This window comes from Lepidochelys kempii, chromosome 2, assembly GCF_965140285.1.
Source record: "Lepidochelys kempii isolate rLepKem1 chromosome 2, rLepKem1.hap1, whole genome shotgun sequence".
NCBI classification, from domain to species: domain Eukaryota; kingdom Metazoa; phylum Chordata; order Testudines; family Cheloniidae; genus Lepidochelys; species Lepidochelys kempii.
The window spans coordinates 271,207,730-271,221,334 of record NC_136381.1 but is presented as its reverse complement, the minus strand read 5'-3'; positions in this window follow the sequence as shown (position 1 = coordinate 271,221,334).

Genomic DNA, 13,605 nt, shown 5'->3' with positions numbered 1-13,605 from the left:
GGGCCGCAGAGCCTGTGCGTGGAGGGGAGTCACAGGCATGCGGGGTGTTGAGACGTGTCAGGCCTCAGACACGCCAAGCCCCTTGGCCCCCGTCCTGGAGAGGCAGAGCCAGGCGTCACCCTGGATTTCCGGGGCAGGATCACGTCTGCAGGGCTTGCTACAGCCACGGGTATCATGGGGAGCGCAGAGTCGGTGCCTGGGTCTCTCTGGGAGCCGAGGTCCTGGGGCTCTGAGGACACAGGGCCCATGGACAGCTGGGGTTTTGGCCAGAGGTGCAGTCTGGGTCCCAGGCATCGAACCTCCCTGAGCTGCTCGGAGCCCCAGCCCCAGCGGATGTTGCTCTAGGGCTGCTCCCAGGCCAGGTCCCCCCAGGGCAGCCGGGCTAAGGCCTCGGAGGCACCGAAATGACAGAGCTGGTGAACCAAGCTCCTGGCTCTGTCCCCATGCTCAGGCCACGATGGGAGGTGGAACGGGCACTACCTGGCATTTAGCGACTGGGCACAGGAGCTCCCTGGGGAACCGTGACAAGATGTGCCTGGTCCGCGGGTTGGTCGCTCCCGGCGTGGAGTGCCCAGGAAGTGCCTGGGAGGAGGAGGTCGCGGTCTCTGCCATGGCAGAACCTTTCAACCTGCTCATGGATCCCGGGGCCTATGGGCGGCGATGGTTGCCTAGCCGGCAGGCCAGGCAGCAAGCCGGACTCCTTGGGGGAGCATTGGCCAGGCCCAGCCAGAGACGGGGCAGTGGCCGGGGGGGCTTGGAGCGGTGCCCAAGCCTGGGGCTGATGGACGTGGCTGAGCCCTGCTGCCCTGCATGGGGTGGGAGGGGAGGACCGGCTGTCAGGCCCTTCGCTCAGTCACGGGCCCCCTGCCAGGAGTTCGGAGTGGGGGCCAGGACAGGGGATAACTGGCTATTTGTGCTGCTGCTAAAGAGATGGACAGGGAGCCTCACCCACCGAGGAGACCAGTTCGAAATTCTCCCTCCTCACGGCCCAGGACAGCTCCCGCTGCCATTCCCCTAACGCCGCCCACTCCGCGGGGAGAATCGGACCCCCACGTCCTCCAACGCCACCCGCAGCACAAGCCGCCCCCCACAGCGCCTCCTGGATGGCCGCGCCCAGGCCCTGCACGGTCACCACCCTCCCAGCTGCATTCCCAATCCCCATCTGGGAGCTCACCCCGGGCCCTTGGGAGGGCGAGGCCCCTGGGAAGGAGGGCAGCCGTGGGAGCAGCGCAGGGGTGCTGGAGCCAGACGGTTTCATGGCACTGGCCTCTTCGTCCCCTGCAGTCAAGCCGACAGCAGATGCCCTGGCAAGGGAAGGCCGAGTCTCACGACAGGCTGCCCTGCATGGCAGAATGAGCCAGCAGCTGGGACTGTGGACTGGGACGGAGAATCGAGGCAGCCAGACACCGGCCTGGAACTTGGCTCTGCCTGCGTTTCCAAGGCGACATGGGGTAGGGTGTTGGATCATATTAAAGAAGTTCTGTATTAAAATCACAAATGAGTTTGATTCCCCAGAGTTTCAATTCCAGGGTATTACTAATTAAGACGTCTCTTGGTTTTTGGTGCTGTTTCTCTCCCTCTATGTGTGAAACCTGCAAGCTGCTAACTGTGTTAGTACATTCTAAGACAGAGTCTGTTCTCAAAGCAATTCACAGAGAGAGAGACTCAAAGCAATACTCTAACAACAGAAACAGCACCCAGAGACTCCCCGCCCTTTTGTTGTATTAACCATTGTGATTAAAATAGAGATAGAGGATGGATGTGGATGGATGCTTGGTGTGGATAATAACTGAATGATCAGGGAGGTGCCAGCCTAAGAATCCAGTGTCCATCGGCTGAAGAAGGCGTCAAGTGGAAATAACCAGAGGACCCCCCCACCCCAGGGCAGACTGGAATCCACCCAACAGCCTCAAGAATGGGAGAACCAAAGAACAAGATAACATCTTGGAGCCGTCAGGAATGTGCTATCTGCTGATTGATTCAGCAACAGCATGATGAAGCAATTCCCATAGACTGGCATAGGAAGAAATTCCTATAAAAATAGACTCTAAAAAGTGAGAACTTTGGGGTCTGATTCTGCAAACCAACTTCCAGGAGCATCAGATGAGCATCTGACAAGGCCCTGCTCCCTCCTCATGTCCAGGCCACCTGGACAGTGGCTTGGCATGAGCAACTCTAAGGCTGGTAACTATGATAACAACCTTGCAGAACCTGTGTGTGTGTGTGTGTTTGTATGAATGAATGTGTGACTAAATATGAGATTGAATGGAATGTTATAGCTATAACTAACTAACTGCTTACTATGATTCTTTCTGTATTCACAATAAATGTGGTATTTTGCCTTTTTCCCTTTAATAAGATCCTGCTGGTTTTTATTTTATTGGTACAACAAGGGGAGCCCTTGGAGCCACCAGCCCAGGGCACTGCCAGGAGCACCGCCCAGGCCTGGCACATCTGTCCCGAGCACCCGTCCCTCGCCCCTTACCCGCGCTGGTCGCAGGTCGCTCTGCGTCTCGCACACCTGTCCCCAGTGCAGGAGGACCCTGGAGAGCCGAGGAGCCCAGACAAACCGACCATCCCCGACACAGGGCCCGGCTCGGTGACTCGCTGCAACCCAACCGTCCGTCATCGGCGCCTGCCGGGGGGCAGAGAACGGCACCGCGTTATCTGAGCGCGCGGGAGAGGCCACCTGGACGGAGCGAAGGCGCGAGCTCTGCGTGGTGACACCGCTCGCAGCGGATGGGGAAGGGCCAGGTGCACCTAGCCCACCTTGTACAACATGGGAAGGGGCTGCAGAGGCCGGGCTCCCAGGTGCACAAGCGTCCCATGCTGGAGGGTGTGAAAAGCCCCCACAGCCAGCAACAGAACAGGCTGCCCCAGGCCGGGGCTGCGGGACACCAGAGCAGCTGCCTGCCAGGGGACACCAAGCCTGGAATAGAGGGGGCTGTGGGTCAGGAGAGAAGGGTGTCAGCAGAGCTTGGGGAAGCCCAGGGCTGGGCTAGCAGGGGGCTGTGGGTCAGGGGCACCGTCAGAGCTGGCGGGGAGCCCAGGGCCGGAATAGTGGGGGGCTGTGGGTGGGGAGTGAGGGGCGTCGGCAGAGCCGTGGGGAGAGCCCAGGGCCGGGCTGGCAGGGGCTGCGGGTGGGGAGTGAGGGGCGTCGGCAGGGCCGGGGGGGGAGCCCAGGGCCGGGCTGGCAGGGGCTGCGGGTGGGGAGTGAGGGGCGTCGGCAGGGCCGGGGGGGGAGCCCAGGGCCGGGCTGGCAGGGGCTGCGGGTGGGGAGTGAGGGGCGTCGGCAGAGCCGTGGGGAGAGCCCAGGGCCGGGCTGGCAGGGGCTGCGGGTGGGGAGTGAGGGGCGTCGGCAGGGCCGGGGGCGGGAGCCCAGGGCCGGGCTGGCAGGGGCTGCGGGTGGGGAGTGAGGGGCGTCGGCAGGGCCGGGGGGGGAGCCCAGGGCCGGGCTGGCAGGGGCTGCGGGTGGGGAGTGAGGGGCGTCGGCAGAGCCGTGGGGAGAGCCCAGGGCCGGGCTGGCAGGGGCTGCGGGTGGGGAGTGAGGGGCGTCGGCAGGGCCGGGGGGGGAGCCCAGGGCCGGGCTGGCAGGGGCTGCGGGTGGGGAGTGAGGGGCGTCGGCAGAGCCGTGGGGGGAGCCCAGGGCCGGGCTGGCAGGGGCTGCGGGTGGGGAGTGAGGGGCGTCGGCAGGGCCGTGGGGGGAGCCCAGGGCCGGGCTGGCAGGGGCTGCGGGTGGGGAGTGAGGGGCGTCGGCAGAGCCGTGGGGGGAGCCCAGGGCCGGGCTGGCAGGGGCTGCGGGTGGGGAGTGAGGGGCGTCGGCAGGGCCGTGGGGAGAGCCCAGGGCCGGGCTGGCAGGGGCTGCGGGTGGGGAGTGAGGGGCGTCGGCAGGGCCGGGGGGGGAGCCCAGGGCCGGGCTGGCAGGGGCTGCGGGTGGGGAGTGAGGGGCGTCGGCAGGGCCGGGGGGGGAGCCCAGGGCCGGGCTGGCAGGGGCTGCGGGTGGGGAGTGAGGGGCGTCGGCAGGGCCGTGGGGGGAGCCCAGGGCCGGGCTGGCAGGGGCTGCGGGTGGGGAGTGAGGGGCGTCGGCAGGGCCGTGGGGGGAGCCCAGGGCCGGGCTGGCAGGGGCTGCGGGTGGGGAGTGAGGGGCGTCGGCAGGGCCGGGGGGGGAGCCCAGGGCCGGGCTGGCAGGGGCTGCGGGTGGGGAGTGAGGGGCGTCGGCAGGGCCGTGGGGGGAGCCCAGGGCCGGGCTGGCAGGGGCTGCGGGTGGGGAGTGAGGGGCGTCGGCAGGGCCGGGGGGGGAGCCCAGGGCCGGGCTGGCAGGGGCTGCGGGTGGGGAGTGAGGGGCGTCGGCAGGGCCGGGGGGGGAGCCCAGGGCCGGGCTGGCAGGGGCTGCGGGTGGGGAGTGAGGGGCGTCGGCAGGGCCGGGGGGGGAGCCCAGGGCCGGGCTGGCAGGGGCTGCGGGTGGGGAGTGAGGGGCGTCGGCAGGGCCGTGGGGGGAGCCCAGGGCCGGGCTGGCAGGGGCTGCGGGTGGGGAGTGAGGGGCGTCGGCAGGGCCGTGGGGGGAGCCCAGGGCCGGGCTGGCAGGGCGTCGGGACTGAGGGGCGTCGGCAGGGCCGGGTGCTGATCCAGGACTGGCTAGTTCGTTAATCCACAGGTCAGGCGCAGGCCAGGCCTAGCAAAGTGGCCGCCCCAGGTGACTGAGGTGAGGCAGACCCGCAGCCGGAGCAGGGATGCTCGCTCAGCTGCCAGGACTCCCCGCTCCCGCAGAGCAGCAGTGACCCAGCCCGCCGGCATGCGGCACCAGCCCATCCCGGGACAAGGCCAGGTCCCTTAAGGGGCGCAGGGCCCCGCCTGCGTGGGGCAAGCTTCGCTCACCGCCCACGTGCAGTCACATGACAGGCAGGCCACGCCAGGAAGGTCTTGCCCGCTGGGGCAGAGACAAAATGGAAGCCGCTGCAGGGCCCGAGTGAGGCTCTATTGCTGGGCTGGAATCCAGCTGCTGGTGGGCCGGGGGCGCCGGCGTGAACCTCTGCCCAGCGAGAGAACAGGCACCGCGGAGATCACCGGGTCCCTGACCGGGCAGCCCCAACGCAGCCCCTTTAGCTACCCCGGGGGCGCCAGCCAGCCGGCGCAGAGCACAGGGCCCCAGGGCTTTGCCTCCTCATCCTCCACCACTACTGAAGTGCCACGGGGGCCTTGCACAGGCGGCTTTGCTGCAGCTGGCCCTGAGAACATGGAGACCTGGGCCAGTGTCCGTGGAGCTGGGCACAGCGTCCTGGAGCCCCGCTGGGTCCCACGGGGCAGCAAGGCTGTGACCGAACGGCACACACCCGTCTCCACAGGGAGGTGCCCTCCCCACTCTAGCCGCGCCTCTTGGCGGGCGGCCCAGACGAACGGGGCACTGAACCCAGCAGGTTTGCAGGGCACACAGCGCCCAACGCAGAGCACCCATTCCCCGAGTCCCCCAGAGAGCAGGGCTGGCGGTGCCTGCGAATGGCCAGCAGCGCGGTTCACACAGAGCATCCGCCCGCCGAGGGGGCCCAAGGCAGCTGCCCAGCAGCAGTCTGAGCAGCTCAGGTGCCCGAGGGGACCAGGCCCGGCAGCTGGCCGGCACAGAACCCAACACACCAAGGAGTTATCTGCAGGCCTCCCCACTCCGTAACAGAGCGGCTCAGGGGCGGGCTCAGCATCACTCAGCCCTGCTGCGGGATTCCTCCCCCTTCCCCTGGGGAACCCTCACGTTTGGCTCTTCGTCTTTATCCGCCTTCCAGGCGACCTCCACTGCGGTGCCTGCAGAGCCTGTGTGGGGGAAGAGAACCACAGGCTGGATTTCCTGTGGCCACTGCGGGCTGGGACGGGGGCCACATGGGGAGACAGGAGGACAAGTGTTCCCTTCCGTCCTATGGAAGAGGCTGCCTGGCAGCCCCGGACCGGCCACGCGATGGCCCAAGGAGCTCTCTGACAACTGTGGGGTGCCATTTCTCTTGCCCCCCAAGTCCCGGGGCTATTCACGGCACAGTCTTGCTCTCTCCTGCCCTGGGAACCCCTCTTGTGCGCAGACAAAGGCAGAGCGCTCCCCAGACGCAGAGCACACTGCGGGGAGGCCCAGCTCTGTCCTGCCTTTATTCCAAGGCTCACCACAGCAGGGTTTTCACTACCCCTTCCCCAGAACTCGAGGAAACCAGCCCCTTTGATAGGTTTTCCCTGGAGGGGAAGTGGGGCTGCTGAATTCCCATGCGCACAGACAGGCCCAGGCGGGAGAGCAGATGAGGCAGCTAGACGTGCAGCGGGACGAGGACTCTGCACAGAGATTGGAGCCAGCAAGGATCAAAGCCCAGGCCTGAAAGCCCCAGCTCCCGGGTTAATGCGCCAGGACGGTTACAGAGCAGGAGACGAAGCCAAGGCAGCCGAGAGGGACACGTTACTCAGTTACCAGCAGGGCTTTTTGGGTGGTGGCTCAGCCCGGTTCATGCCCCCAGACAAGCCCCTTGATGCAGGAGCTTCCTCGCCCGGGGAGCCAGGGGCAGCTGCTATGGGGGGTCCCAGTCCTGCTGCTCCCTCCAGCGCCCCGTGGAAGTGGCTGCCCCAGACCCTGGTCAGCCCAGCTGGGAGCAGCTAATGCGGAGGCCTTGTGGGTACTAGCTTGGAGACCAGGAGTCTCCCCATTTTCAGGCCAATCTCATGATTTCTGGGGTCTGCCTGGTGGTTTCTGAACTCCTGGGGCTGGCGATTCTGGGCCATACCCCGCCGGGACCCCATTACCGCAGCAGCAGGCCTGGCTGGGTCAGTGCTGTTCCCACAGCACTGGGCCGAGGCCCCCAGTATGGGCTCAGCCAGGACAAGGATTGGACCAGTCCTGCCCCAGCCTCTGGACGTCTTCCCCACTGACTAGCCCCCGGGATCGCATCTCTCAGGGAGGATGCCCCACTAAGAGCCCACGGCCCGAGGGAAAACCCCTCCCCCAGTGCTCCTCGCCCTGGCCTGGGGATCTCGGGGGACCTGCGTCGCTGTTGGGCTCTGACATTGGGGCTGGTCTCTCCGAGTCAGGGATTTTCATGTGTGCGGCAGCAAAGAAAGGGAGCCTCACCCAGCGAGGTGACCAGCTCGTAGTTCTCCTTCCTCACGGCCCAGTACAGCTCCCTCTGCCAGTCCGCTAACGCCGCCCACTCCTCAGGGAGAAACCGACCGCCACGTCCTCGAATGCTACCGGCACCTGCAACAACACGCGGCCCCATCTCAGCACCGCCGGCTCCGCCGGGATTGAGATCTCTAAGGGACTGAGAATAGTGATGCTGCTCCTCAAACAGCACCGATTTTTGGTCTCTAGCGAAGGGAGGCCCCTGGGACCCGGGACCCGGGACCCAGGACCCGTTAGAGGGGAAAAGCCCTGTCCCCTGCCCCCCTGAGCCAGCCATTCCCCTGACCCTGGGGCGAGCTCAGAGCTGGTGCTCCCTAGAGGGGAAAGGACCCCCGCTCCCCAGGTTACACTGGGCTGGGCAGGTTCTCGGACAGCTGGGCAGAGAGGAGCCGCGAAGGGGCCCGGCAGGGGCTGTTCCCTTCCACCTCCGGAGAGGGGAGCGATGATTCGGGCAATGCAGGAGAAGCCAGGGGCCTGTGAGCCACGGAGAGGCCAGCGGCCTGGCCTAGGAATGGGGCCATGTTGCTGCACCCGAGGCCCACAGCCCACGCCTGGCACGCAGGACGGAAAGGGCTGGGGAGGGGCAGCCGGGGGCCGTCTCAGCGAGGGAGCAGCCAGGGCCAAGTGTGGGCAGGAGCAGGTTCTGGGCAGGGAGCGCTGGGCAGGGCCCAGGGTGGCGGCTGGGGCGACTCTGCCAAGGGGAGCTTGGTGAAACTGAGCACAGTAGATACAGGAGGAAAGAAATGGGCACAAAGTGACCCCCGCTTGCGAAGTGTCTTCTGGTTATTCTGCCCCCCGGGACGTTAGCGGCCTGCCAGCCCCCAGCCCAACGCAGCCCAGTGGTCGCCCTGCCCAGCCCTGGCACTGCCCAGCCCTGGCTCCCACCTGTCTCTGGCCTTTGCTCACCGCGTGCCCTGGGGCTCGAGCTACATCCGCACCGAGCTCTCGGGGCAGGGCCCGGCTGTGGGGGGTCCCGATCCCTGCAGACACCAGGACACGCAGCACTGGGGTGTGTGAACAGGGGCGGGAGCGCTCCTGCGAAGCAGCTGTGCCCGAGCTCCGGCTGCTCCCGGGGGGCCTCCCCGGCCCGGGAGTGGGTCTGCGGGGGCAGATCCCTCCCTGCGCAGGGCGCGGAGCCGCGGACCCCATTTCCTGGCCTCCCTGCGCGGTGGGGACGGAGCCGCCCGGGAGCGCAGGGCCCGGGGCGCCTCCGGGAAGAACAGGGCAGCGTGGCCCTGCTCGCGCTCAGGGCATGCCGGGAGCTGTGGTCCGGTCTGGTCCGGTCCGGTCCGAGTGTGTCGTGGGAAGGAGCCGAAGAAGCCCCCCGAGTTCCCATGGAAATAGACGTTGGTGTTTCAGCGACCCCAGCTAAATGAGTCGCCGCCCCCGCCCCGCCCCCAGGTACTTTCCTTACCAGGGTTTTGTTTTTTAAAAATGAGTTTTGGTTAAAAACCGTCGATTTTCCCAAGCCTGCCTGCGAGCAGCACTTGAGAACCCGGACCATGGGGCTGGCCACATTCGGGTGCCAGGTTTTCATTTAAAACAAGCATCAGAAACCTCCCCCCTCGAGGGGTCCTGCAGGGGGAACTCCCACTGGGTTTTCATTGGAAACAGGAGTGTAACACACAAAGCCGGCAGCCCCCCTGTGCCAGGCCCGCCTGCCGCCAGCTCGGGCTCCCCTGGGCTGCCAGAGCGAAACAGGCTCCAGGGCCAGGATCCGGCCAAGATTTGGCTTCCAAGCCCTAGGGGTTTCTACCCCCTGGACCTCATTCCCACTGGGCCTTGAGCCTGGCACTCACTGACTCCTGTGCCAAATGGGCACCAAATGCTACTTCCCCTCTTGCCTCAAAATCTTGTGGCGCCAAGTTCCACTGGTTAACAACACTGCCTTTAGTCAGGTTTAAACAGGCTGCCTCTGATTTCCACGGGGTGTCTGTCTCCCTTCGGGTTTTCTATCACATCCATCAGTTGTGAAATGAACGGCCATTCAGTCCCATCGGAGTGATTTCCCTGCCCTCCTCCCCCGCCAGCATCACATCTGTCATGGAGTGTGGGGGAGTCCAGGCCCTGCACCTCTCTTCCAGGGATTCACTGAGACTCTCAGCCAGCCAGTAAAACAGAAGGTTTATTGGACAACAGGAACACAGTCCAAAACAGACCTTGTGGGTACACCCAGGACCCCTCAGTCAAGTCCTTCTGGGGGAGCAGGGAGCTTAGACCCCAGCCCTGGGGTTCCCTGCGTTCCTCCACCCAGCCCCAAACTGAAACTAAACCCCCCCAGCAGGCTCCCTCCTGCAGCCTGTCTTCACATTCCTGGGCAGAGGTGTTACCTCCCCCTCCCCCTCCTGGCTCAGGTGACAGGCTCTCAGGTCTCCCATCCCCAGGGCACATTCCCAGGTCAACACTCCCCCCTCCCTGCTGCGTCACATCGTCACAACATCACCTGCTAATTTGGGGTCACCGTGGTGGCTGTCGGTAACTTCTTGATCTGCCCAAATGCCTTGTTGAGTTCTGCAGCCCCACACCCACTGCAGCCCCCTTTTAGTGATACTGGATTGTTTGGCTTCTTCCTGTAACAAGTTTGGTAGAAACTTTCCTTGTTAATAAGCCAAAGCTAAAAAGGACCCAGTTCAGGGGTTCTTAACCAGGGGTCCGAGCACATTGGCCTTCCCTGCTGCTGGATAGGAGTGGGGTCCTGCTGGGAAAAGAGGGTCATGCAGGACCCCCATCTAGTCCAGTGACCTGGTGCCTGGCACACTGCCAGCGTTAAAGCACAGGACTGTGCCAGGCACAAGAGTCCCTGGGTCAGAGCTTCCCCCATCTGTCAACCACCCTGAATCAGACGCTGGGGTTTGTGAAACACCCATTTCTCTGTTTCCTTCTGCAGTCCAACCCCTGTGGTGATCAGCCCTCGGAAAGGCCACAGCCGCCAGCTGTCCAAAATGCACCGCCTGGCTCCTAGCCTGTGAGACAGCAGCCGTCCCTGAGGCGTGTTCCTTGAGTAAACCACACACCTCCCGGGGGGGGGCGGCTGACCCCTCTAGGGGCACCGAGACCACTTAGAGATTAATGGGTCTGCTACAGCCTTAGTTAAGGGCCATGTGGTTTTTAGCTCATTGGTTCATGCATTTAGCACCAGAGGTCCCAAATTCGATCCTGCCTGATGGTGACCGGGGTCTGTCGGCGTCACACTAGGAAGGTGTTTTCGAGGCTCACCCAGGAGCCCCTTCCTGCTGCTAAACGCTGTTTCATAAACTGTGGGCCCCCTTTTTATTTATGCAACCATCAGCCAAGTGTCCGAGGCTCCATGGTGATCCGTGTCCACGCAGGGGTGGGTTACTGCACCTCGGACTCACTGCAACATAGGAATTGCCAGATGGGATCAGCATGAGGTACGTCTAGCCGGGTCCCATCTTTGACAGTGGCCAGAACTAGGTGCCTCACAGGAAGGTGTTGAAACCCCACAGCAGCAGGTGTGGGATAGTCTGCTTTGCACATGGATCTGATCCTGTCTCTAATAGCCAGAGCTTGGCTTGAGCCCAGAAGCTGGAGGTCTAGTGTCCCTGCCAACATTTTCACCATTATTTCATTCACTGCTCTGCCTATTCTTGTTATCCAGAGAAACATCCAATACCCTTTTGAATCATGCTCAATTCTTAGCCTCAACTAGGTCCTATGTCAGTGAGTTCCGCAGGCTAGTTATGTCTCCAGTAAACAAGTATTTCCACTGATCAGTTTTGAATGTCTCAACTTTTAATTTCATGCAAAGTCCCGGCATCCTTGAGTGAGGAGATGAGGGAACGAGGGGACAGCAGACCCCAACTTCCTTGTCTAGGCCAGTCGTTATTTTATAGACTTTGGTCACGTCCCCTCTCCTGCGTCTGCTCGCTGCGGTAACCCTCCGAGTCGGTTCAATCTCTTTGCAGGGGAGTTTTTCCTTTGATCCCTCTCGCTGCCCTTGACTGACCTCCTCTCGTTCTGCCCTAGGCTGGCTATAAGGGGAGCCCCGGGCTGAAACAGGATCCAGGGGTTGGCAGCACCACTGATCGGTGTGAAGGGAGTCAAATATTCCCTGTCCATCCCAAGCCTGTTGAATCCCGACATCACACGAGTGTTTCTGAACCCCGGCGGCATGTGGAGTGAAGATCTCCGTCGAGCTGTCTGGGGGGATGCCCAGGCCCTGTCCAGGGCTGAGCTGGGTCATCTGGACCCCCGCAGGCAGACGGGGAGGTGCTCTTTCCCCATCTAGCATGTCTTACTCTGCATTCAATGAGTATGGGTGTGACGAAGTGGGACTGTTCTTAATGTTTCCTCTGAATATTGTGAGGGTGCCTCAGTTTCCCCTATGCAGTTCTTAAGTATCTACGTGGTGGGGTAAGGGTGTATGATCCTTGCAGAGCCCTAGAGGGCACGTGTGTGCAGGGGTCTGGACACAGAGAATGGCCAACACCCTGTTTCCTGGCAACTGATGGCCTGGCCCTTCCCACCTAGAAGGTGAGAGCTAAAGGGTTGGAGAAAAAGGAATCAGGTGCCCTCTTTGCTCGGGGAAAGGAATAAAGCCCAGGGGAGAAGGGGCTGGAGGGAGTTTCAGTTGGGGGCTGGCTGGGACATGGAGTGAAGGGCAGACGTGGTTGTCTGGCTCACTGCCCCCCCAAAATGGACCCAGCTGAGGGGTCCTGTTCTCTGCACCTTCAAGCTCTGTTTTAGACCATGTTCCTGTCGTTTAATAAACCTTCTGTTTTACTGGCTGGCTGAGAGTCACATCTGACTGCGAAGTTGGGGTGCAGGATTCTCTGGCTTCCCCAAGAGCCCCGCCTGAGCGGACTCGCTGTGGGAAGCGCACGGAGGGGCAGAGGAGGCTGAATGCTCCGAGGTCAGACCCAGGGAGGTGGAAGCCGGGTGAGCTGTGTGTCCTGCAGACAGTCTGACTGGCTTCACAGGGATCAGTTCCAGCGTATCGTCTAGGGACTCCGTGACAATGGGTTCCCTGTGTGCCCGTTCGCCCAGCTGGGTCCGGGGTCTCTGAGCCCCTCACGGCCCCTTCTGCACCTAAGTAACCTCCACGCCTTTGTGTCACTGGCAAACATTGCTGCTCCCATGCCGCACCCCCAAATCACTGGTTAATATACTAGCCACAGGCCCCAGAACAGAGCCCACAGGCCCTGCTGGTACCCTTCTGGCGGGAGGAAAGCTGGCCACTCCTTCTGACACTGAAGACAAGGACACGCCAGCCTGTCCTGAACACACAGGGCCTGGCCCTCCCCTGCCCTTTGCTCTGTGACCTCCCTCATGCTGGGCACCAGATCAGAAAGCGCCGGACCCCTCTCAGCACTCCTGTAGGTGGCTGCACAAGGAGCAAGACGAGGAAGCACCAGCCCCCGGGTAGGGAATGTACCACGGCCGACAGGGAGCCTGGGTAACTGTCTCCTCAAGCAGCGATCTGCCCGCCCAGGCCCTGGCCTGGGCTCTGTGGGGCACCAACGCATAGGCCTGGTCACAGCCCCCATTAGCCGGCTGCAGGCCGTGCAGCCCGACAGCCCGAGCACAGGAGAGCTGGTGCCTCCATTCCTCGCCTGCAAGCCCCTAAGTTTGGGCCCCGTGTTCCTGCTGCAGGAGCTGATGGCATCGCCAGCCACAGGGCAGGGGCAAGCCGGCAGCTCCCAACGTGGTTTGAGAGCGGGGGGGAGAACACGACCATCCCTGGGATGGGGGCGAGGAGGAGGGGGAACCAGGTAACACCCTGTAGTGTCTGCCCCTGGGAGCACCTCCTTGCTGCTGACTGCTGCCATAAGCCCTGCCCTTCCCAGCCAGCCCCCTACCCATCTCTCCCCTCCTCCCCAACCCCGGATCTCACCGTCTGCTCACACTAGGAGAGCGCACATTAGTGGGACAGGTGCTGGCTGGCTCCAGGGGGCCCCTGCGGGAAACCCAGCACCCCGGGAACAGGTTCTGGAAATGGGCAGCGTGATGCAGTCCCTGTCCCCAGCCAGCCCCGCAGGGCTGGCGAGCTGTGCCCTGCCAGAAAGCACAGGCACGAGGACCATTGCCCAGGGGCAGAGCGGAGAGCAAGGCCCCTGTCCTTCAGTGGAGCTCTGACCCCATTGATATCCCCTATGCCCTGCCAGCCACGCTGCCCTGTGCCGGTCAGCAGCCACGTGGCTCAGACACACCCTCATGGCACGCTCCCAAGCCGGCCTGGCACAGGGGGTTCAGTCCTTTCTGCGGTTTGCAGTGACATGGACCTGACCCCTTGGGAACATTCCCTGCACCCCAGCCAAGCCACTTCTCGGCTGCACGCCGCTCGCCTCGTTTGCTCTCCAGAGCCATCTTGCTTTCCCTGTATCCTTCACACATCATCCCAGGACAGCGCCTGGAACCCGGCCCCGGGCAAGCGCTGACAGGAGCTGCCCACTGGGGACCCCTTCCAACCCCCTCAGTCCAGGCTCAGCTTGTGCCCCCCAGCAGGG